The 23,105-nt window shown below is 40.3% G+C and overlaps 1 long non-coding RNA gene across 1 annotated transcript in view; it reads right to left on the bottom strand.

The window, feature by feature from the left end:
* LOC109550121 (uncharacterized) overlaps positions 1–23,105 on the bottom strand; it is a 227,391-nt gene that overhangs the window by 152,215 nt on the left and 52,071 nt on the right. Inside the window, exon 4 of the long non-coding RNA XR_002176491.3 lies at positions 3,664–3,764. This is a non-coding gene — a long non-coding RNA (uncharacterized lncRNA). The remainder of the gene's footprint in view (positions 1–3,663; positions 3,765–23,105) is intronic.

Here is a 23,105-nt window from a genome sequence, read left to right as displayed (position 1 = left end):
ACTTTGAGTAATCTTTGTTGAACAGAGGGAAATCCTAAAGATGTTGGGTTTTAGTGATAAAGTGAGATCTATCACTTTCAAGTTGGTTGTCTTAATTTTGCCTTTATTTGCCACAGCAAGACTTGGAAAACTGTAAAACTCTGTGTTATTTTCCCTCTACTGGCTGTGTTCCCATATCCATAAGGATGCTTCCGGAAAGACCAAACTTGAGTCGTGTCCCGGATGTGACCAAGTCTGGACTATTATCTAGCATCTGTATAAAATTCTCATTTTCTAAGAGAACACTTCCTAAAATAGGTCTTGCAACTCCAGGAAGTCTGATTGGTTTACCCGCTGTGTTTGAAGACTCTTTTGCCCTGACTGAGATCTGTACATGCTCCGCCTTTGTGATAACTGGCCATGCCCTGGGGTCGGGTAGGGTGGAGGATGACTGTACATGCAGAACAGAGAAAACAGAGAAATGACATCCTAATTTCCTGTAAAAATCTTTTTGTATAAACTGTGTGAACTTTGTTGAGTTTAAATAAATACTTTGAAGTCTGGGATGACTGGATTTCTCTCTGCACTGTCTAGAGTAACAATAAACTTCCAGCAAACATCAACTTCTCAGGATGGAGCCAGAGCCACCAGCTTCCTTAAGAAAAGGAGGGGGAGAATTCCTTCTCTACTTCACAGAAGGCTCTAATATGGATGCAGATAATAAACCATGTTATAAAGTCCCCAGTTGTACCTCAGGTTCTGTTCATGATGTGGTTAACAATATGGGCCCTGGAGTCAAAGACAAGCCGGTTTAAATCCCATGAGTCTCCACAAGTTATTCACTTACTCTGTCTCAGTTCTCTCCTCTGTAAGATGGAGCTAATAATACTATGTAAAGCATTGCAACCAGTTCCTGGAGCATAGTAACGGCTAAGTAAATGGTAGACGTTAGTATTACCATTATTGTTGCACTTGATATTTGTTATCACTGACATAATTATTATTCCTTAAATGGACATCTCTTTTTTTGTTGTTTTTTTGTTTTTTTTCTTGCGGTACACGGGCCTCTCACTGTTGTGGCCTCTCCCATTGCGGAGCACAGGCTCCGGATGCGCAGGCTCAGCGGCCATGGCTCATGGGCCCAGCCGCTCCACGGCATGTGGGATCCTCCCGGACCGGGGCACGAACCCGTGTCCCCTGCATCGGCAGGCAGACTCTCAACCACTGCGCCACCAAGGAAGCCCTGGACATCTCTTTTTGATGTGCTCCACAGAGTTGGAGCCACTCCACCAACAGGCTGGGTGGAGAACTAAAATATCACTCTAAACCACCTAGGGCCAAGACAGCAGTTGGGTTTTCAGCTCAGTGTACTGACTAGTTGATAGTGGCTTCCTGGAAGGCTGTGTGGACAAGAATTCTAAGGCTGCTGATGAGATCAGCAGAGTGCCATGATTGATTATCAGTGACTTCCATGAGCATGAGAGGGAGAAAGGCAATACTTTGTTTATTTGCCACCTCTGGCCTAGGCACTGTGGGTCATGGCTCAGATTCTTTCAGTTCCTCTGAAATACTGCAGAAAAATACAAATATTCTCCTTCCTGGTTACTACAGTTCTAGCACTCTTGATGTTGAAAAGAGATTCTTTTTTTAAAATTAATTATTTATTTATTTTGGGCTGTGTTGGGTCTTCGTTGCTGCGTGTGGGCTTTCTCTAGTTGTGGCAAGTGGGGGCTACTCTTCGTTGTGGTGTGTGGGCTTCTCACTGTGGTGGCTTCCCTTGTTGCAGAGCATGGGCTCTAGGTGCGCAGCCTTCAGTAGTTGCAGCACGTGGGCTCAGTAGTTGTGGCTCATGGGCTGTAGAACGCAGGCTCAGTAGTTGTGGCACACAGGCTTAGTTGCTCTGCAGTATGTGGGATCTTCCCGGACCAGGGCTCGAACCTGTGTTCCCTGCATTGGCAGGCGGATTCTTAACCACTGCACCACCAGGGAAGCCCGTGAAAAGAGATTCTTATTGGTAACAAGCTATAACCCAGTTCAAGACCAAACAGTGAAAAAAATTTTTTTTTAATTTTGTTTAGAGTTTCATTGCTTCCTTCTGGGAAAACTATCTGGCTATTAGACATCATAATCCGAGTAACATGGTGGTCTCCTCTTCCCCAATAATGACGTTAATGGCTTATATTTTCAGAGCATTTAATTTGTAAAATGCTCTTACATCCATTAGGACACTTTATATTCAACAATTTGGCATGTGGTAAGCACAAAAGGAAGTGAAGGCAAACTGGTGTGGGTATTTCTTAAGACTCATTTTAAGTTCATTGATGATTCCAGCACATATGTTTTGTTTCCAAAGTGCTGGTGTTTCACTTCCAGGGTAATGGTATCTGCCTCTTGCTGTAAGCCTCCTTCTGGTTTCTTGACTCCTTAATTTATTTTCCTTTCATTTATGATTTTTCCCCATGTAATACATGTTTGTGTATTGTTAAAATATTGCCCTCATGTTGTGCGGCATGCCCAAGTATTTCCTCAATGAGTCACTTATGGATCGCAGGACCAATTCTGTTCTCAAGACAAAGTGCCAAGGCTAAGATTAGTTCCAGTTTTATATTAATGACTGTTGATTCTTAAGGCTCAGAAACCTCTAATTGCTGCACAGATACCAAAATGGTCAAATGGTGGCCTGTGTGGAAGGCAGGCTCTCACTCATTTCCTGTACTAAAGGGTTGTTTTCCTGTCCTAGATAGCTTCTACTTCAGAAGCATAATCCATTCTCTCCCACTCATCCAGTCTCAAGAGATTTGAAACTATTCTGCAATAAAAGATGTGTAAGGTTGACCCTCCCTGCCCACGCTGCTCTCTTCTCAAATGGGTTGAGTCAGTATTTCCTTTTTCTCTAATTCAGCAATGGGCCAGCTGGTTTTGTCTGATAGATTAATACCCAATTAAATGACCTTCTCCGAACTTCATCTAACCAAGAAAAAGACAGAGTTAAGCAATGATTTAATTAATGGAATCGAAGAAGACTGGTAAAGTAGATAAATTCAGACCCTAAAACCTCTTTCCGTCAGAAATATTTTGGGAAGTTTCCATAGTACAGTGATTTGTTTCTATTATGAAACTTTAAATTATATAATAGGGGAACTATGTTTTGTCCTCTATTAATTGTATGGCAAACTAGATGGGTCAAAATTCCTTAGAAGAAGAAATAAAAAATATTATTTATTGTTTATATGACTTCAAAGCTCAACAACAACAACAAAAAACTATTAAGACCCCATGGCCCTATATCTGTTATATAATTGTTTTCACTGAATTAGGGTTTGGTATTATATCCTAGGTATACATTAATAGGTGCTACAAGAAACAACCATATGAAATCTAATTTTGCATTTAATGTGGGGATATAATTTGAATATATTTTTCACCATAACTCAGTGTGTGTCTTAGGAAGCTCTCAGAAAGATGCGTGTATCAACTTCAGTATGAAACAGTAATACATAGTCCAAGTTAAAAAATGGCCTAAACAATACAGACGTGTAATATCTCATTAACAAGAAGACTGGAGAGAGGTGACTGCTGGTACTGATGTAGCTGTTCACTGATGTCATCAAAGACAGTATTTTTCTTTCTATTTTTCTGCCCTACCATTTTTGGCTGTTGTCTTTCCAATCTAATGTTTTGTACCTCATGTCACATGGTGGCAGCCACAGGACCAGGCCATATATCCACATCAGGTCAGGAAGAAGGAGAGGGATGGGTCAGCAAGTTCTTTTCTCCCTATCCATCTGAAGAGAGAACAAAAGCTTTTTCAGAACTAATCTACTTATATCTCATTGGCATTTCTGGATCACATGACCCCCCAACAAAATCAGAGTCATGTTAACCAATTATCATAGCTATAACAATATATTTTCCCTGGCCCATTTTTTAGAACAATCCTTATGGGCAACCTTAAGTCTAAGGAATTGAGAAAAGTTTAAGTCATGGCCCCTGCTTTCTTTCTATAAGTTTAGCCTCTAGTTGAGAGGCAATTCATATATGAAAAATTAAATAATTGTGAGACAATAATAATAATAATAGGTACACAGGCATTCATCATGAAATACAAGTGAATGGCCTAGATAGTAAATGTTGAAGGATCCCACTATGGTTTGGGATGAACAGGATAGGTTTCATTTTTATTTTATTTACTTATTTATTTATTATTTTATTATTTTATTATTTTTTTTTGCAGTACACGGGCCTCTCACTGTTGTGGCCTCTCCTGTTGCAGAGCACAGGCTCCGACGCGCAGGCTCAGCGGCCATGGCTCACGAGCCCAGCTGCTCCGTGGCATGCGGGATCTTCCTGGACCGGAGCACAAACCTGTGTCCCCTGCATCAGCAGGCGGACTCTCAACCACTACGCCACCAGGGAAGCCCTATTTATTTATTTTTTAAAAATGTTTATTTATTTGGCTATGCTGGGTCTTAATTGCGGCATGCGGGATCTTCATTGCAGCATGAGGAATCTTTAGTTGCAGTATGCGGGATCTTTAGTTGCGGCATGTGGGATCTTCAGTTGCAGCATGCAAACTCTTCGTTGCGGCGTGCAAACTCTTCGTTGCGGCGTGCAAACTCTTAGTTGCGGCATGTGGGATCTAGTTCCCTGACCAGGGATCGAACGTGGACCCCCTGCATTGGGAGCATGGATTCTTATCCACTGGACCACCAGGGAAGTCCACCAAGATAGGTTTTAAAGAGTAGGAAGGGTTTAATGTAAACCTTACAAAGGAGTTTAAGATATAATTAAATGTCTTCTTTTGCTATTAAGCCCCAGAACTACATGTATTCTGACTTAATTTTTATTTCTACAAATCTTCTTCCCATCTTCTTCAAAAGAGTCAATTTTGGACTTTAGTAATTTTTTGAGGACCCACGGCCCATCAGCTACTTGAAAATCAGGAGTCTAGTAATAAGGTAAAATAGCATGAACAGAAAAAGTAGGTAGCTGATGTAATGAACTAATGAATAAGTATATCTATAGGGCAAAGGAATTGGAAGACCTTAGTGGAGGGAGGAGAGCAGGGAATTTGAATCCTGAGGACAGGGAGTCCAGTTCCAGCTGACATTTCCTAGCTGTGTATTCTTGAGCAAACTGCTTAACCTCTTAAGCTTTGTACTTTCTCATTTATAATATAATGATGGTAATTACTCCCCATTGACTTGCAGAGATTATATAAGCTAATATCCTAGAAAGTGCTGTGTAAACTTTAAAAATGAGGTACAAAGTATTTAAAAGTGATACTCATTTCAGTGATAGACTTCTTCATATAGATTTTATTACTATCACTCTATCAAAATGCCCATCTGATAACTAGGTTCAGCGTTCCCACTGACTTCACACTTGGTTTTGGCAGATCAAAGCTGACAAGTCCACTTGGTTGGGGCTAGTAAGCATAAAAGGGCCTCTGAAATAGGAAGCAAATATCAGGCATTCTGGTTGGCTGACTCCTTTCTAAAGCTTGTCAGCTTAGAGAAAATGCTCAGATGTCAGGATCAGTGGGATTCATTCCACATATGTACATAATACTAGCTCAAGTAGAGTTCACCCCCATGTTAAAAGTGGGGTTATAATGGGGCAAGATCTTACCTTTCCATTTTGAGAAAGCCTGACATCACATCTGTGAAAATACTATGAACCTCTGGAGAAAGGTTTTAGGATATGGATAACATGGTGATGATGTTCAACAGTGGTTCAATCTTGATTTGCTAGATTGTTCATGGAAAACTTGAAATAATTTTGGAAAAAGTAAGGAGCACCCTGTAGCTCTCACACCCCTAGCCTCCTGAAATAACTAACAGAAATTAGAAAATAGTCCAATCATATATAATAAAGAAACCACAACATGGAGCACTAAATACTAGATAGGATACAGGAATTTTCTTCTAATCCTAATGCTATAAATGTGCAATAAAGGGAAGAATAACACACAGTGAGTTCAAAATAGAACTGAGAAGGTCCCATTCATTCTACTTTAGTAAAATTCAATGAAGCACACACTGGGTTTCCAAAATTGTTGTAATGAATGTTACATGGAAACTCATGGGTATCCATCTCATTGGACCCACCCCATTGGACAGGGCAAATGTTAATATTGCAGACCATGACAGGCTGTACCCAAGTGCATGCCTAGCATGCTTGACTGGCTGTTACAGTCTTAGGGCTCAATGTCAAATTCCAGACATGGTACTCATTCTCATTATTGTCTGTTGACCTGATATTTGGCTGGAATAAAAGACTTTAACCAAGTAGTCCAGATGGGAGTTTGACACCGATAATGTTGTAGAATAATCATTTCAATAAATCTTAAGTGCATTTAAACCACTGGTTTCTTGGACATCCTAAAATGTACAATGCTGTTTCTGGGAAATAAAATAAAATTCTACGTTTATTGCATTGCTCTGTGACGCCCTTCATGGAATAATAATTGTCTAGGGACCTTGCGGGAATAAGATTAACATATTCTTAGGGACTTCCTAGGTGCCCAGATCTTACATATAGCAACTGATTGAATCCTCATAGCCAGTCCAAAGAGTAGTCATTATTATCATTTTTCCATAGATAAAGTGAAACCTGGGTAGGTTAACCAATTGACTCAAAACCACTAAGAGATGGAGCTGGGATTCTAAGTAGAACTCACCAATCACACAGTCCCATCTCTTCTATGATTCTGAAAATTGTTCTTTTTCCACCATAGCATATGTCTCTGGAGAGATTACTAATAATGCTTAAATGTATATATTGTTGCCATCCATATGACTGCAATGCCTAGGAAACAGGGTTAGGAGGAATTCTGGCCAACTGGATTTTCTAATTAACTGAAAGTTTAATGTTTTCTTTAAAAATGTTGTTGACACAATTCCTGAAATGGCCCATCCCTCTTCCTTGGCTTAGCAAAATACAGTGTTTAAAAGTAACCTTTTCTCTGAGCATGTCATAGTCTTGACCAGATCTCTGCTCAAATGTCACCTAATCAGACAGCCTGCCTATGACCACCCTTGATTAAAAAAAAATCACTCCACATTCTCCCCTCACTCTATCACCTTTGTACTGCTTTACTTTTTTCCTCATAGCACTTATCACTAATTGGTATGCTACATATTTGTTTGCTTTTAGAATGTATTTTTTACTTTTACTTTTACAAATGTATTGTTTACTTTTTAAATGTACAATGTTTACCTTAGAATGTAAGCTTCATGAAAAAGCTTCCATTTATTATAGCCAGAGTTGTTTCTCCGTGGCCTAGAACAGTGCCTGAAATGTAGCAGGTACTCAATGTTTACTGAATAAATGAATGAGTGAATAAATTAACTCAATTATATATCAGTTCTAACCATTCAGTCTTGCTGCCACAAGTAGATTGGGCTGAATTTGTGTGTGTGTGAGACACTCTGTCACCCTTTATATGGCACCAAGGAATGGGGTTATTTATAATAAAGCTGTTGCCACATTATCTGACTCTTCCTCATACAAATAGACACAGGGCAGCAATTTAAGTAATTTAAGGCTCTGGTCACTTGGAACTGATCCATTAAAGTTGTCCTATAATTTGAAGAAAAGGATTCGTATCTTATGTGCTCTGTGTTTTACACTCTGCAATCTTTTATGCTGAGTGTGCACCATGTAAACACATTCAGTTCTTAGCAAAGGACATAAATGTTGAAAACTACTCAATTTTAAAGAAACCAGGTTCCAACTTTCTTAATGTTCTCTACAGAGAAGATCGCTGAAAGTGGAGTATCCTTAGAGAAGGCAACCATTTGCAGATTATTTTCTCGTATCCTTTCTGAAATGCTGTTGCCAGCACAATCACTACCTTGCTACACATGACCCTGGTCAAGTGTCTTTTTACTCCCTCTTGCTTAAAAAAGGTAATCTGCATGCTGTTTGTGGAAGACAGTGAAGATGACTGAATATTAGGGGATGGAGAAAGACTTATTCTGAATAGTACTACAGATATTTGGCAGCTGAAACAAGGATATTCCTTTCAGTAGTGAATTAAGTGAATGGAGTTGTCATAGCAAACATGTATGTGTCTTTTGGGTATAAAAAAGGCCCCAACTGCTATGTTTTCTATCCCTGTCTTCAGGGTGTAAGTCCAATGTATTTGGAAGCATTGATGAACCTTCAGGCTGTCTGAAAACTTTCGTGAAAACCTTACTATGAGAGCCAACATCATGAGAGGGAGTCAAGTGGTGGTTAAGAGCTTGGGATCTGGAGCCAGATTGCCTTGTGCTTCAATCCTCGGTCTGTCACTTACTGACTGGGTGACATTGGCCAACCATCACTGTACATAGAACTTGGGTCATGGCACTCTCTCACTCAAACCACTTTAATGGCTCTCCGAGTCTATATGGCTGTGCCCTGCTTCTCTCTCAGACCTCTTTGTGAGCTACTTTGGGGGCCACTCCTCCTCTTGTTTGTTGTGCTTCAGCCTCAGGGATCTTCTTACTGGGCCCATCTCAGGGCATCTGTACTTGCTGGTCCTTAACTTAGAATGCTCTTCCCCCACATATTCTGAAGTCCTGCTCTCTCACTTCCTTAGGGCCTCTGCTCAACTCTTACCTCTTCAGAGATGCTTTGTTAGAACAGCTTTCAAAACACCACTTGCCTTTCATTCTCTACTTCCTACCCATATTTGTTCTTCTTCATAACACTTATCATCCCTGAGCTTCTATCTTAAAATTCACTCTTCATTGTCTGTGCTGCACTCCACCTCATCCCAACCCTAAATGTAAGCACATGAGGTTATGAATGTTGTCTTGTCCACTGTGGAACTCCAAGGTCTTGAATAGTGCCTAGCACACACTAGGTGCTCAATAAATATTTGCTGAATGCAAGAATCTATACCTGATGTAAATTGTGTCCATGAGAGTCTCTTTCTCATTGATTTGGAATTGGGCCCAAAGAGACTATGTCAGCAGCAGGTGCTACAACTATAAAGTCTTATAGTATCAAAAGCTGAGACTCAAATATCAGGAAAACAATTACAGGTCACTCTGTAAAGAAAAAAGTAGGCTCAGGAAGAGAGAGAGATGTTGATCCTCCCATTTCCAAGACTCTAATCCTACTAATTCTCTTTGCTTAGGAGACGAGTGCATTTCTGTTTCTTGCAACCAAATGATCCCTGACTAATTCAAGAGTGAAATAAGTTGACTTTTCTTAAGAGCTTCTGGGGTCCTAGAGGGCAGAGGAAGTGCTGGTGTGCCTTTTTATACCTGAATCTCTAGAACCTATTACAATTATTTCTAGTACATATATGATAAATAATTAACAAATAAAAAATTTTCAATTTGGAACTTAATTCCAATAACGCAGAAGCCAATGATCCCTAGTTTACCCTCCTAAGACTGTATTTCTCTTTTCTCCTTCCTTTGGATGCCTTTCCATTACCCAGCTCCTCTCAGGCCCTCACTGAACATTCTGCTCAGCATCCTTGTATGGGACACATAAAAAGTTATTCAAAAACAAAATCCTCTCCACACCAGGCACATAGTAAATTCTGGTGAAGTTTCTGGATGTTCTATGTCAAAACATCAATGTCTGTTGCCTCCAAGGGGCCAGTTCCATCATCTTTAATAGTGTGGTAGGTTTTGTGAATTTACATCTTCAAAGAGTTGACTTTATTTTGTGGTTGCTGATCTTTTTATCTTGAACCAGAAATATGGTTTTAGCACCAACCAGTGAACTGAAAATTCTGCTCTAAAGTAGCAGAAAACAGTTATTTTACAGGAGAAAATTGGGGCTTGCAGTGGAACGTTTAATTGTAACCATCACAAGTATTGTCCTATTCAGTAGTCTAATCCATACTTGAATCCATGATTCCACCCCTTCATCTTATCTACCTTTATCAGAGTCCTTCCCAAGACTGAGTTTTATTTTGATGAGTTTTTGGTTTCATCAGGCATCCTGTGATGCAACCTGTCCTGTTTCCCATCTAAGACCCCTTCTGCTGATAATCCTCCTGGTTTTCCTTTAGTTATTTTCATCATCCTATTGGCTTAATGGTATTATCTTTTCTACCAAAGATGGAATCTCTTTAATCTTTGCATTAGTACTTTTTCAATTCTTGCATAAGCTGCCATTTAAATATCATAGTTTATTATTTTTTTGATAAAGTAACTATTCACAATGATTGTGAAGTTAGTTACCCATATTTTGGTCTTTTATGTATCATTCCTTAATTGATGCCCTCTCCTCTCATCATCACCCCTTCTTCTGGGTTCACTGCAATTACTGACTGAGAAATCTTTCTCTGAGTAGGATAAAAAGGAGAAAATTGATATTACTCTAGAGTTTTTTATACCCTGACAAATCATAGTCACAATTTAGAATGCTATCTTATATTAAATTGATTTTCAGGGCCAGTTACCCACACTAGATGAAAACTAGGACAAGAACACACTAATTCAACCATTTGAAGATTGAATCCATTGTTTCTACTTGTCACTTTCAAGAGCTATTTGACCCAAGTTGGACTTAATTCAATTACAAAAGTGACAAGACTTACAGTGTGAGGGGAAAGGGGTTTCTACTTCCCAGGCAATGGGAACAAAAGCTCAAATTAGAGTTGTGCTATGTGTAGGCTATGATTTTGAAACCCTGAGACATGACTAAGGGATGCAGCGCCACTTTCCTTGGTGCTCCCCTGGTGGAAGAAGCCCAGGTTGAAACACTTCTGCCTTCTCAGCCCAATGGATCAACATTCTTATGTTTAGAATTATCTTGCTATCCCATATGAATATGGGTGTGGACCTTCAGCAGCCGACCTGTAGGCATAGAGGCAATTTTGTTTTCCCCTGGTAAGGTGACCCATCCCTGTTGAATTCGAGGAGGTTAGGAATCTGTAGGACATTTAGAAGAGAATCCCAAAATGAAGTAGGATTCCCGGTTTGAGGAATTGGCTGCTGTGAGGTCTCACGGGAGTTGAAGTGGTGATTCAAAAATGTCATAATTTATAGGGGCATCTGAAGCATTATCAGCACAGCACCTATAGTCATGTGACTTCAGCAAGGCCAGTCAGTCTGTCTGCGAAATTTTAAAAAAGCAGAGCTGAGGAAAGGAAGCCAGTCTCTCTCAGGTGGCAGAAGCTATAAGCAAGGAGATTTGGATGATTATCAATAGTCATGCTTCCCACTACAAAGGAAAAGCTGGTTCACTGTCAGAAAAATCTAAACTGACCCAGAGAGAGACCAGAGATAAGGATGATGCATTCCAGCCCCTGGTTCCACTGTCCCTGAGGTCCAGGGACACCTCTCCTACTTCCAGTTTGTTGTTCAACTATTTCTTTGATTATATATAATATCCCCAGAAACCTTCCAATAAACTCCTTTCTGGACTAAGTTAGTTCCAGTTGGGGTTTTGCTCATTTGCACTCGAGTCCTAATTATACATATACGCTTGGGAATTCAAAATCAGGCCATTCTAATGGCATCTGCAAAAAGGGGTGGTTTGCAGTTAGTCCAGTTATAAATTTTTCTCAATTTACTAACCATAATTAAGGGTGCTATAGGCAGGAATCAAAGTTTTTCTGGTTCTGTGTTAAGGGCTGGAGTGCAGTTTTCAACAGGAAGTTTCCAGATTAGCTCCTGTATACTTTGATCACCTGTTCATCAAGAGATTCTCATGGCCTCCCTTCTACTGACTGAATACAAATGGCCACTGGAGGGAGGAGAATGGGTAGAGCCAAACCTTCAGTGTTCCTCTAAATGCTTCAACCTTTTCTCCCTTCTTCCCCATGAGACTACATTTTAAATATGGCTTTAACTTTCAAATGTAAGAAATACTCTCCTTGGACCCTTTAGAATATATGCCTCCTAATTTTATAAATTTAAATCCCATTGATGGCTAGTGATGTTAAACCATTTCAGTTCCCACTACACATATTTCTGGAGCATTCCATAGGCCAGAATGTTTTCAGCTCTTGGCATACCCATTTCTATTCCTTCTAACTTTCCAACTTGTCCCGCACAGTGCTTGATGCAGTCAGCTCTTACAAGTGGATTGCTGAGTGAATAAGCAACCCTGCAAGCGTGTTGAAGAAAAATTGTGAGTTGATTAATCCTTCTCTTCCACTAGGTGGTGCTGGTTAATATGTCGTATGCCTTGAAATGTTTTTTTGTTTTGTTTTTTTTCACATCTTTATTGGAGTATAATTGCTTTACAATGGTGCGTTAGTTTCTGCTTTATAACAAAGTGAATCAGTTATACATATACATATGTTCCCATATCTCTTCCCTCTTGCGTCTCCCTCCCACCCTCCCTATCCCACCCCTCTAGGTGGTCACAAAGCAGCAAGCTGATCTCCCTGTGCTATGTGGCTGCTTCCCACTAGCTATCTATTTTACATTTGGTAGTGTATATATGTCCATGCCACTCTCTCACTTTGTCACAGCTTATCCTTTCCCCTCCCCATATCCTCAAGTCCATGCTCTAGTAGGTCTGTGTCTTTATTCCCGTCTTACCCTTAGGTTCTTCATTACCTTTTTTTTTTTTTCCTTAGATTCCATATATATGTGTTAGCATACGGTATTTGTTTTTCTCTTTCTGACTTACTTCACTCTGTATGATAGACTCTAGGTCCATCCACCTCACTACAAATAACTCAATTTCGTTTCTTTTTATGGCTGAGTAATATTCCACTGTATATATGTGCCACATCTTCGTCATACATTCATTTGTTGATGGACACTTAGGTTGCTTCCATGTCCTGGCTATTGTAAATAGAGCTGCAATGAACACTGTGGTACATGACTCTTTTTGAATTACAAAAAAACAACCCAATCCAAAAATGGGCAGAAGACCTAAATAGACATTTCTCCAAAGAAGATATACAGATTGCCAACAAACACATGAAAGAATGCTCAACATCATTAATCATTAGAGAAATGCAAATCAAAACTACAATGAGATATCATCTCACACCGGTCAGAATGGCCATCATCAAAAAATCTAGAAACAATAAATGCTGGACAGGGTGTGGAGAAAAGGGAACCCTCTTGCACTGTTGGTGGGAATGTTAATTGTTACAGCCACTATGGAGAACAGTATGGAGGTTCCTTAAAAAACTACAAATAGAACTACCATATGACCCAGCAATCCCACTACTGGGCATATACCCTGAGAAAACCTTGAAATGTTTTAAAGGCCTCAATCTGTCACCATTTGGTTGGCAGTAGGGCTTAAAGGGAGGCAGCGAGTTTATTTGTCCAAGCCAGGAATTTCTGAGTCTTCACTGGGCCTTTTCCTCTAACTAGATGTGTGGGCTTCTTAATTTCCTATTCTTAAATAGGGTGAATGGCCCTTTAACTAGCTGTGTCAGAGGATGTGGTGAGATGTTCTGCTCTCTCTTGACACTTCTCAGAGGCCCATTTTCCTGGAGTCTGGGGACAGCTTTAGAAGACCTAAATGGGAAAGGGGTTGTTTGGCTAAGAGAGTAAAGACATAGGCTTTTAGTGACTAGTACTGGACAACTCACTATTACCTTGACCACTGGCCATTAGCATTTGGTCGAAGCACTATTGGTGACCCCAAGATCTCCGTTTTTGCCCATGATATTGCAATTTAGATGTGATTTTTACTTTCAAAATGTAAAAAATACTCTCCTAGTATTGTTTAGAATATACTTACAAAGGGAGCTTTTAAAGAACTCGTGTTCGGGCAGGACAACATCTAATGTAGTAGTGTTCTGCTTATCAGGCATCATCAGGAAAAGAGGTGTTGCATATAAGCAAATTTTCCAGATATCCAAACCTTATTCCTCTCCATGCTAGATCTTTTGAAAATTTTGCAGCGTTGCAATAGATAAAAATAGTCCTAAAATATATTGTGCATGCTGTGCTTTCTTAAGCATAATATGCTAAATTTAATTTATTTAATAACTCAAGCATCTCATTGAGTTATGTATATATTTTCTAAGAGCTGTTTTATAGTCTAGTATTTCTGCCCTGAAGAATTAGCTAAATGCTTCTATCATTCTTCCTTCCTTCCTAAGCATACTCTACTCTTCCATTTTTCAAATTTTCAATCAATGGCATATCCTAAGCTGGATACCAGATTGGCAGGCTGCTCAGTGTGGGTTAACACCAGTGATATCCTCCTCAACTGAAGTTCTGCATACTATTATGTTTAGACAGAGGACCCCACTCCCTTCCTGCCTTCCATGGGGTCCTCTGGACTCCTGAACATCTCAAACTCCAGGAACAGTTTCCTAGCCAATTCTCTAATAGGAGACCTCACTCTGGGCACAGTCACTCTCTGAATACCTCCTTCCTATCCATAATCCGTAACGGAAAACAGTTTTGTTAAAGACACCAAGGATATAACACTAACATAATAAAATAGGGAAGGGAGGGTGGAAATCTACAGAAGTCAGAGCCACAGTGGTAGGCTCTTACCAAAAAATGAGACTCAAGATAAGAGAAATAGCACACAGGACATCTTTATTCAGAAGAACAGAAATCCAGTTCAAACTCTCTTAAGCTCAAATGTTCACCAACAGAAAAGGGTCTGGAAAACTTCAGGAGAAGATGGCTACAAGGGTTCAAACAGCTTCTAAGACATGATTGCTCACATCTCTGCCGTGCTTGCCTTTGCCTTGGCTCCATGCCCAAACGTGTCTTCTCCATTCATGGTCCCCAGCAGATCCAGGCTTATACCCACCTGGCTTCCAGGCAAATGGAAAGAGAGTTTTCTCTTTCCAATAATTCCTACAAGCATCCCAGAATTGACTCTCACTGGCTGGGCTTAGGTCGCATGGCTCCTGAAAGTCAATTATTATGACTGAAAGCCTGCAATATACTGATTGGCCAGATCTATCTCCAGAGATTAGAGGAATGTGTCAGACAACCATAACCACATGGACCTAGAATTTAGAGTTTGAGTGTAGTTATTCCCCAAAGGAAAAACCATTGTATTGCTACCAGTATAGGTGTGAGTGGATGCTGGGAAGATAAAACCAACAGATTTGTGCTAAAGAAGCTAATGGAGATGAACAAGTAAAGCCGGGAGGCCAATTACCAACTCCTATTATGATTCAAAGAAATCCTGCCACATACCAGCCATGTCCTCCCACTGGGTGCCTACCTACTATACAACCTTCATCTTTAAGGTTCTCATCTCACCCCCATCTGCTTCCAGGCAGAATTAGGAAAGGGAGAAGGTTACTGCTGAAATCTCCTTTAGCCAAACATCGCTGAATTCTCCAAGATCTTTTATCCTGTCAGGTCTTCAATTACTTCAACTAATTTTTCTTTCTTTTGACAAGTCTTAAACAGGCTCAAAATCACAACTATTTTTCCAAGGACATGAATATTGTAGAAAACAATCAAATATAGATCAATGGCTAGCCCCATGTTACTCTGATGGTTGACCATACTATCACACAAGAGGACCACCTGTGATGTAAATCTAGATCATCCTTCTTATCTAGTTTCCCACTATTTAATTGGAAATTTTGAAAAGTTCTAGAAGACCCCATGGATATCTTCCTCATCTTCTCCTTCCTTCCTTCACTACACAAAAACGAACTGAGATCCTACTATGTACCAATCACTGAGGATACAACCATGAAGACACCAGTCAAAGTCTGCCCCTGCCCTCACTAAGCGTGGCATAGACAAGGAAATGGACGACTATAATACAGAGTGGTCAGCACTAGCATAGAAGTAGACATACGGTGGCATGAACATAAAGTTAAGGGCCCTTAATTCCTACTGGCAGGGTCAGAGAATTGATTGGATGTATTCCCATTATTGTAATGCCCTCAGGACGCACTTGCCTTCTTCTGATCTCCACAAAGTACCCGAGATGATATATGGGGCAGGAAGGAAAACACCCCAACATATACCTTAGACATTAAAGAGCAGAGATTCCTAACTTGGGTCCATGAGCACTGGTTTTAGGGGGTTAGGTTGTATACAAAATTCCCCATGCTTGTGCATTCTTCATGGGAGAGGATTTATAACTTTCACCAGAGCCTCAAAGAGACCACGATCAAAAGGGTTTAAAAGTCACTGCCCCAGAGAGAAAGAGAGAGAGAAACAGAAAGACAGAGAGACAGAGATGCAATCCTTGATGAAAGATTTCTATTGTTTGATGGGGAGCCAAGGAATGAGGGTGATTCCAGCTGAGCTGGACTTGCATCATCTCACTTCCCTTGAAACAATTTCCAGCTAAGATTGAGATTCTTGAAAGTATACTAATGGATGTTTTTTCTTCTTCTTTCTTTTTCCTTTCATGGTGAAGGAGCCTATTGCAAGTTGATTAGATTAAATTAGCCCCTGCCTGTGCCCCACCCCCATCCCTTCCGCAGGGGACATTGAGCAATATCCTGATCAGGCCATGTGTGGATCTGGGCTGTGTCTGGCCTTCCTGTGAAGTAGGCGAGGCTTGGCTCCAGTGCCCCCCTCTTCAGTAGTCCCTCCTGAACCCCCATCCTTTAAATATGTGTCTTTCCCCTCAGGGCCTATCCTGTACCCCATTCTTCTTGTTCATCTTCATTGTTACCAAAGGTAAGGTGCTGGTTGATAAAGGAAGGAATTCATGATTGCATTTCAAGAGAAGATTATCCAATAGATTTGGAAAGCTCTTCAGGATTCAAAGGGATGAAGCTTTGATGGCTGAATGACTGTCAGAGGAATTGATATTTCAAGCCACTGGAGATTCCCAAATCACACTACAAAGGTGGCTGCTGAATCAGAAGGCAGCTGTGTACTCAGAGGCTAGGTCACAACAATGGGCCATACTTTATGAGAGTCACTGGGCCTCCCTGCTTATTAACTTCTTTTTTGTCAAGTAAGAGGATTGGACTAGATTTTCTCCAATGTGCCTCTAGCTTCAAAATATCAGAAAACTGAACAAGAATTAAAAAGATACTGAGCATCAGACTGAGGCTCAATGTACAAACAAACTCCCAATAAGCAGAAATGTCTAAACATAGAATGGTAGGTAGTAAACTCCCTCTCATGGAGATGTTGATGCAGAGGCTGGGCAACCCCTTGCAAAAGATATTATAGAAAGGAGTTTTTGTTGTTGCTGTGTCTCTCTCTCTCTCTCTGTGTGTGTGTGTGTGTGTGTGTGTGTGTGTGTACTCATTCGTTCATTCAACAAATACTGAGAAAGCCCCATCTATCTGCTAGGCACAGATGAGTCAGCATTGAAACATAACACTGACAACCTCTGCCTTAGTAAGTCGGCATTCTAGACTCAAGACCAGGTAGGTAACACACATCTACAGTGGTTAGGTATGATATAATAGGGAGGAGTGGGGCCTGAGGCAAACTAGAGAGAATATGCCCTAACTAAAGGCATTCGGGTGTTAAAATTATACTCATTTTGTAGGCCAGATAAAATAGGTCTGCAAGCTGAATTTTGACATTGATCACGAAGTGGTGATCTGTGGTCCAGATAATAATAAATGCTTACTGAGTGCTTACCACGCACCAACACTGTACTAGGTGCTTTATACATATTAAGTTACTTATTCCTACAATTATGGCACTCTTATCAGGGACAATTATTACCTCCATCTTACAGATGAGAAAGCCAAGGCCCAGAATAATTAAGATGGGAGCCCAAGTCACCTGGCAAGCCAGGAAGTCCGACTTCAGACCCATTTTTGAAACTCTATGCTGCCTCCAGATGATTTCTCTGATTCTGAACTTTTTGATTATGTGGAATTGGTCTTATCTGATCAAACTAAAGAAAGTGATTTAGTGAGTTTTACTTACTTGTCTTTCACATAACCTGCTTCATACAGGTTACAGTGAAGAGAGTCAGAATCCATTTTTGACTTCAACCAGAATAACTTCTGACATTTCATCTCATTTTAAAAATTGTCTTCTCAGAAATAGGTAAACGCCAGAAGATGCTATTGTCAGACTGTATCCTTCCCTGCTAAACAACCAAAGGCTGGGGTGGATCAGTGAACAAATAAGTTTCTATTTTACATGTCAAAGGAGCAAAGCAAATTATTCATTCTTTTAACTAACAAACTTGTCTCTTGACCACAAAGTGCAGAATTTAAGTAGAAGAGATCTGATCAGCTAGTGTAACAGTTAGTCCTACGGATGCTAATAAGATTTACAAGAAAACAGTAGCTTCATGGTCAAATAACTGGGAATATCTGAGTTGAAAAGAGTTAATCTAGGTTTGTTATTTCAAGACTTGTCAGATCCTTTACTGTGCTATGCCCTGGGAATCCTTTTTGCATGGAGCATCTCTTGAGCTAGGAATATTCTGCAGAACAGATTTGGAAACCCTGGCTTAACCTTCCTAATTTTCACACATGTGGAACTGAGAAGCTTGGAAAAGATAAATGAGCTACCCAAGGTCTCACAGTTGATAAATAATAGCCTGATATAATAATAGTACTTAAAAAAAGGCCATTTGATTTTTATAATCATGATAGCCTAGAACTGAAAGTAATCTTAAAGAGTATCTAATTTAAGCTATTCATTTTGCTTGAAGAGGAAATACCGTTCCAAAGAGGATAAGTTACTTGCCCAAAGCTGTACAGGCAGAGTCTGGACCACAATCCAGGCTTTCTGCCTTCTCCTTATAAGGGAACAAAGTGAAAATGATTTTAATTATACTAACCAGAAATGACTGTTAACCAAGATTTTCCATGTACTGTGTAAGAGCTTCTGCTAAATGTTATAGGACCTTTACAAGACAGACAACGAGATGCTGCTGTAGCCTCAGGAACAAAGCAATTGAGAGGTGGTTGGTGAATTCACATTAGAATCACATGAAGAGCTTTAAAAATAATTCTGATGACCCTTGTGTGGCTATACTCTAGAAGCTTTAGATGATCTAAATCTAGAATTTGGAGGTGGGATGGGGTCTTGGTATACATACTTTATGAAGCATCCCAGATGATTTTACTGCAGCCTGGGTGGAGAACCACTAACCTAGAGAAAAATGAAATCTGGATTGGGGAGAAGAAAGAGGGGAGATTGTAAGAGAGCCCTCAGGCCAGAGGGTGTCCAGGTCATCAGCAGAGAGGAAATTGTGGTGCTTTTCTTATTATACAAACACACACACATATACACACAATCCTTAATTGTCTAGAAGAGGAGAAACAGCTTAGTGGGAATAAGACAGCAACAGGAAGAGATAAATAAAAGGATCACTACCCAGCCTTGGGCCCACCTGGGTCTTGATGGCATGGATTTGTAGGAGATCCTATCAGCATGGCCCTATGTCTTTCTTCTGAAACACTCCATACTCTGTGCACAGAAGCAGAAAGAGCAGGCCTAGGGGCTACTTAGACCTTTGGGTAGACAAGATGGACAAAGAGGCTTCTCACTAGCCACAGAGCTAAGGGGTGACAGCAGGCAGTTGACAGATTCCATGAAGCTTGTCCTGTGTCACAAATACAATGAACCAGTGATGACTCCAATGAGTAGACCTCACTGCAAGTGGGTACACGTCATCCTACTGCCCAGGAAATGCCACTTGGAGTGAGCTCCCTGCCCAGAATAGTGGTGGCCCACTATGCTCATATCTATGTTCTTTAGATTCCTTTCAAGACTTTCTTGCCATCTTTTGGAGATTATTTTTTAATTTCAGACAAATTTTAGACCTATAACCGTCACTCCAATTATTTCTGTAATAATGACCTTCTTGCACCTTGTGGGACTGCCAAACACAATCACTTCATAGCTGATTATGAACTTGTGACTCAGTGGCCGACATTTTAAGACAACATTTAGCCAGTTCCAATAAGGAGTCAGCAGCCAGCATCTTTCATCAATTACTGTAATTTATGTATTAAGAAACAAAATAGCAATGCTCAGATTTCCTTAATAGATTCTTCACTAACCAACCACATGAGGATGGAGTCTGATTTGTAGGGGAACTGGCTTCTTGTCCTTCACCTCTGATCACAGCAAGTCTCAGAATGAAGTGCGATCTGAGATTACACTGTGGCTTTCTTTTCTTATCCTTCCTTCCCTTTTATTTAACTACCCTCTGCTCCAGCCAGAACCCAAGAGGAGCATGTACAGTGTGTCTTCCAAATGAACTGCCTGATCGTTTATGACTCAGCTGTCCAGAGAGCCACAGCTGGCTTGGTGTTGATTTTAAAAGACTTTCTCTCTCTCTCTCTCTCTCTCTCTCTCTCTCTCTCTCTCTCTCTCTCTCTCTCTCCAGTTACACACTGTGAATTGATAGCCAGTTCCTTCCATTTGGCCATGAGTCCTGAGGAGTACAGAGGGAAACTCCTAGTTCTCTGGCTTCCCGAGGCTTGGGCTCGAGAAGCAGCTTATAAGGTCAGTGTCCCAAACCAAAGCAGACAGCAGTACAAATAAACAGCCATGTGGAGACAGACACGGAGTCAGGAAAATCCCCTACATGACTAGACTATCAGTTTCAGTATGGCTGTGGCTGGGAATGTCAGGTTCAAGCCCATGACACTGAGGCCAAAGAGTCTGCCTTGGAATAAGTGGCGTTCTCAAGACCATTTCTCCTTAGTCAGTGACCATATTTTGACCATATTTTGTTAAAGAAAAAAAAATCATGTGTGGGAAGGGTGGGAGTCAGTTCAGATAATTATAAAAATGATGCATTTCCAGGATTTTCCAGGATTTGAATTAACTGAGGTGGAAGGACAATCTAAATGAATAAAAAGCCTGAACTACAGAAGTTCTCAAAAGACAAGTGCCAGTGGGAAGGGGTCCTCCTGGGTGGTGTTCTAGAAAAACAATGGTTGTTTGACACACTAGATGTCCATTTAAATCCTGGTTACAACTGCAGTTTGCTGTGATAAATGTTATCAAAGGTGGTTTTGCCATGAAGCTAATAAGACTTATATTTCAGAATCCCTCTCTCAGAGGGACACAACTAGGAGGCACTAACAATGTGTTTACATGGTCATATGTTGTAAAATTTGCAAAAGTAAATGGTTTTGGTATTCTTTTTCTTAAAGAGGGATTCTCAACTTTTATATAAACTTCAGACCCCTTAACACCTGAATTTACCCCTGCTGGGAAAGGTGTTTGGGTACAGGGGTGGTGGAGAAGGTGATTGCCTTTGGAGTTCACTCTCGTTCCTGTTGATTCAGGATGAGAGGAGGAGGTACCCTGCTGGGGGCGGGGGCCCAGCTTTTCATTTTCATTGGTGACATAAGGCTCCCCTTTCTTCTTCCAGGCCAGGCTCCCTTGTGTCCCTCAGAACAATTCAGTGTGTCCCTACAGACACCTCCTGTAATCATGATCCTTATCTTAAAGGTAAATGAGAAAGTTCATGTGCCTGGCACAAAGAAGGCATTCAATAAATGCTAGCAGTCGTGGACAGATTCTGTGTGCTCAGAAAGGTACCTCCTTTCTTAGTAGCCTCACATCCCTGGGAGGCATGTGGCTCACGTCAGGCCTTTCAGAGTCCTTCTCTGGGTTATTTCAATGGGAGCAGAGTGAAGAGGACCTCTTTTCTCCCTTCCCAAGGCTGTAAAGGATATGAACCCATGGCTGGTGGCAGACAGGACTCCTGCCTTATGGAAAAGCTGGTCTGACAATGAATGGGGAGAGGAAGCCAGTAGTCCTCCAGCAAGTCCCATCCCATCTTCCTGTGGATTTATGAGCCAATACATTTCCCCTTTCTTCTCCAGTAGGTTGCTATCTCTTGCAACCCAAATCACCTTGACTAGCACATCTTTTATCTAGAATCACACTATCATGGAAAAAAGTTCATTCAGCTCTCTATTTCTCTTTTATTAGATCAAGGCTTCCTCTTGGGCATATTCTCTGCAGAATCATACCCTAAAATGAAAGTTTAATCACTTTTATCAACACACCTAACATGAGTGAATTACTACACATCTTTGACATTTTCAATTCAACTATCATGTAATGAACACCTATTAGGTCCATGGCAACTGGATCCCATCTGGACTAGGTGAACTACCTGGAACTAACTGTGCTTATACTGCAAAATAAACAAGCCATAACCTTCCAATGCTCTACTGCTGCAAAGGAAGAGGAATCACTGATGGCTGACTAAGGAGCCATCAAATGATGGCTGCTACTTCTGGAATAACTTGAGTACCATGTTCATGCTGGATTTAAGATTATCTGAGAGGCTGAAGGACATTTTGACCATCACAAAAGTTAAAACACAGAACTAGATGTGTTGGGTGTAATGGCTTTGGTCTTACTGAAATTATTCAGCAGGAGACAACTGTTCCTATTAAGGACATCTTGGGGTGGTGATTCCCTGTATTGTAGGGCTGTGTGACTAGATGGCCTCAGTTTTTACTAAGTATACATAAGTGTATACCACAATTCAAATTGATTTAGTCAATACTCAAATTAGTGTTGCCAAGAATGGGACTTTTCAATTAAACAGTTAAGAATGTCTTATAATGAGTTTATGAATAATGCTTATGGTTGATTTTTTAAATTGATACTATCGAAGAGCTTGAAAATAGTCCTTTTCATAAGTAGGTTATATATATTCAACTTGAAACCCAATTTTCACAGCAAGTGGGAAAAAAAAATATTTCAGCCCAGTTCACTATCCAAGTTTTCACAAATTATATACTAGAAAGATCCAAATTATAAAGTGAGTAATGTATAGTAACTCACCCTGAATAGAGTGTTGGATTAGAATTCAGAAATTCTAAGTTCTTGTCTTAGCTCTGTCCCTAAATTACTGCAATTACTCTGAGTCTCAGTTTCTTCATCTGTAAAATGACACGGTTGGACTACATACCAACTGCCATTTATGGAGCTATTACTATCTGCTAGACATTATACTAGGAGCTTCATGTACATTATTAGACCACCATTTATTTCTCCCACTAATTCTTTCAATAGGTAATACTTTTTAATCTCTTATCCTGTAAAGATAAGGAAACTGAGGCTCAAAGAGATGAAGAAAATTTCCCAAGATCACACAGACAGTAAGTGGCAGAGTAAAGATTCAAAGTGGATTAGACAAGGTCCAGAGCCTACACGATAACCACTATTTGATACTGTTAGTCTTGAAGGATCTCAAAGATTCTTCCATCTTTAAAGTGCTTTTCTTTTATTTCTATGTAATAATCTATTTCAGTATTAACAGGGTTGTCTTATCTTAATACATTT

The sequence above is a fragment of the Tursiops truncatus genome, chromosome 16 (assembly GCF_011762595.2).
Source record: "Tursiops truncatus isolate mTurTru1 chromosome 16, mTurTru1.mat.Y, whole genome shotgun sequence".
NCBI classification, from domain to species: Eukaryota; Metazoa; Chordata; class Mammalia; order Artiodactyla; family Delphinidae; genus Tursiops; species Tursiops truncatus.
This window is presented reverse-complemented; position numbering and strand designations above follow the sequence as displayed.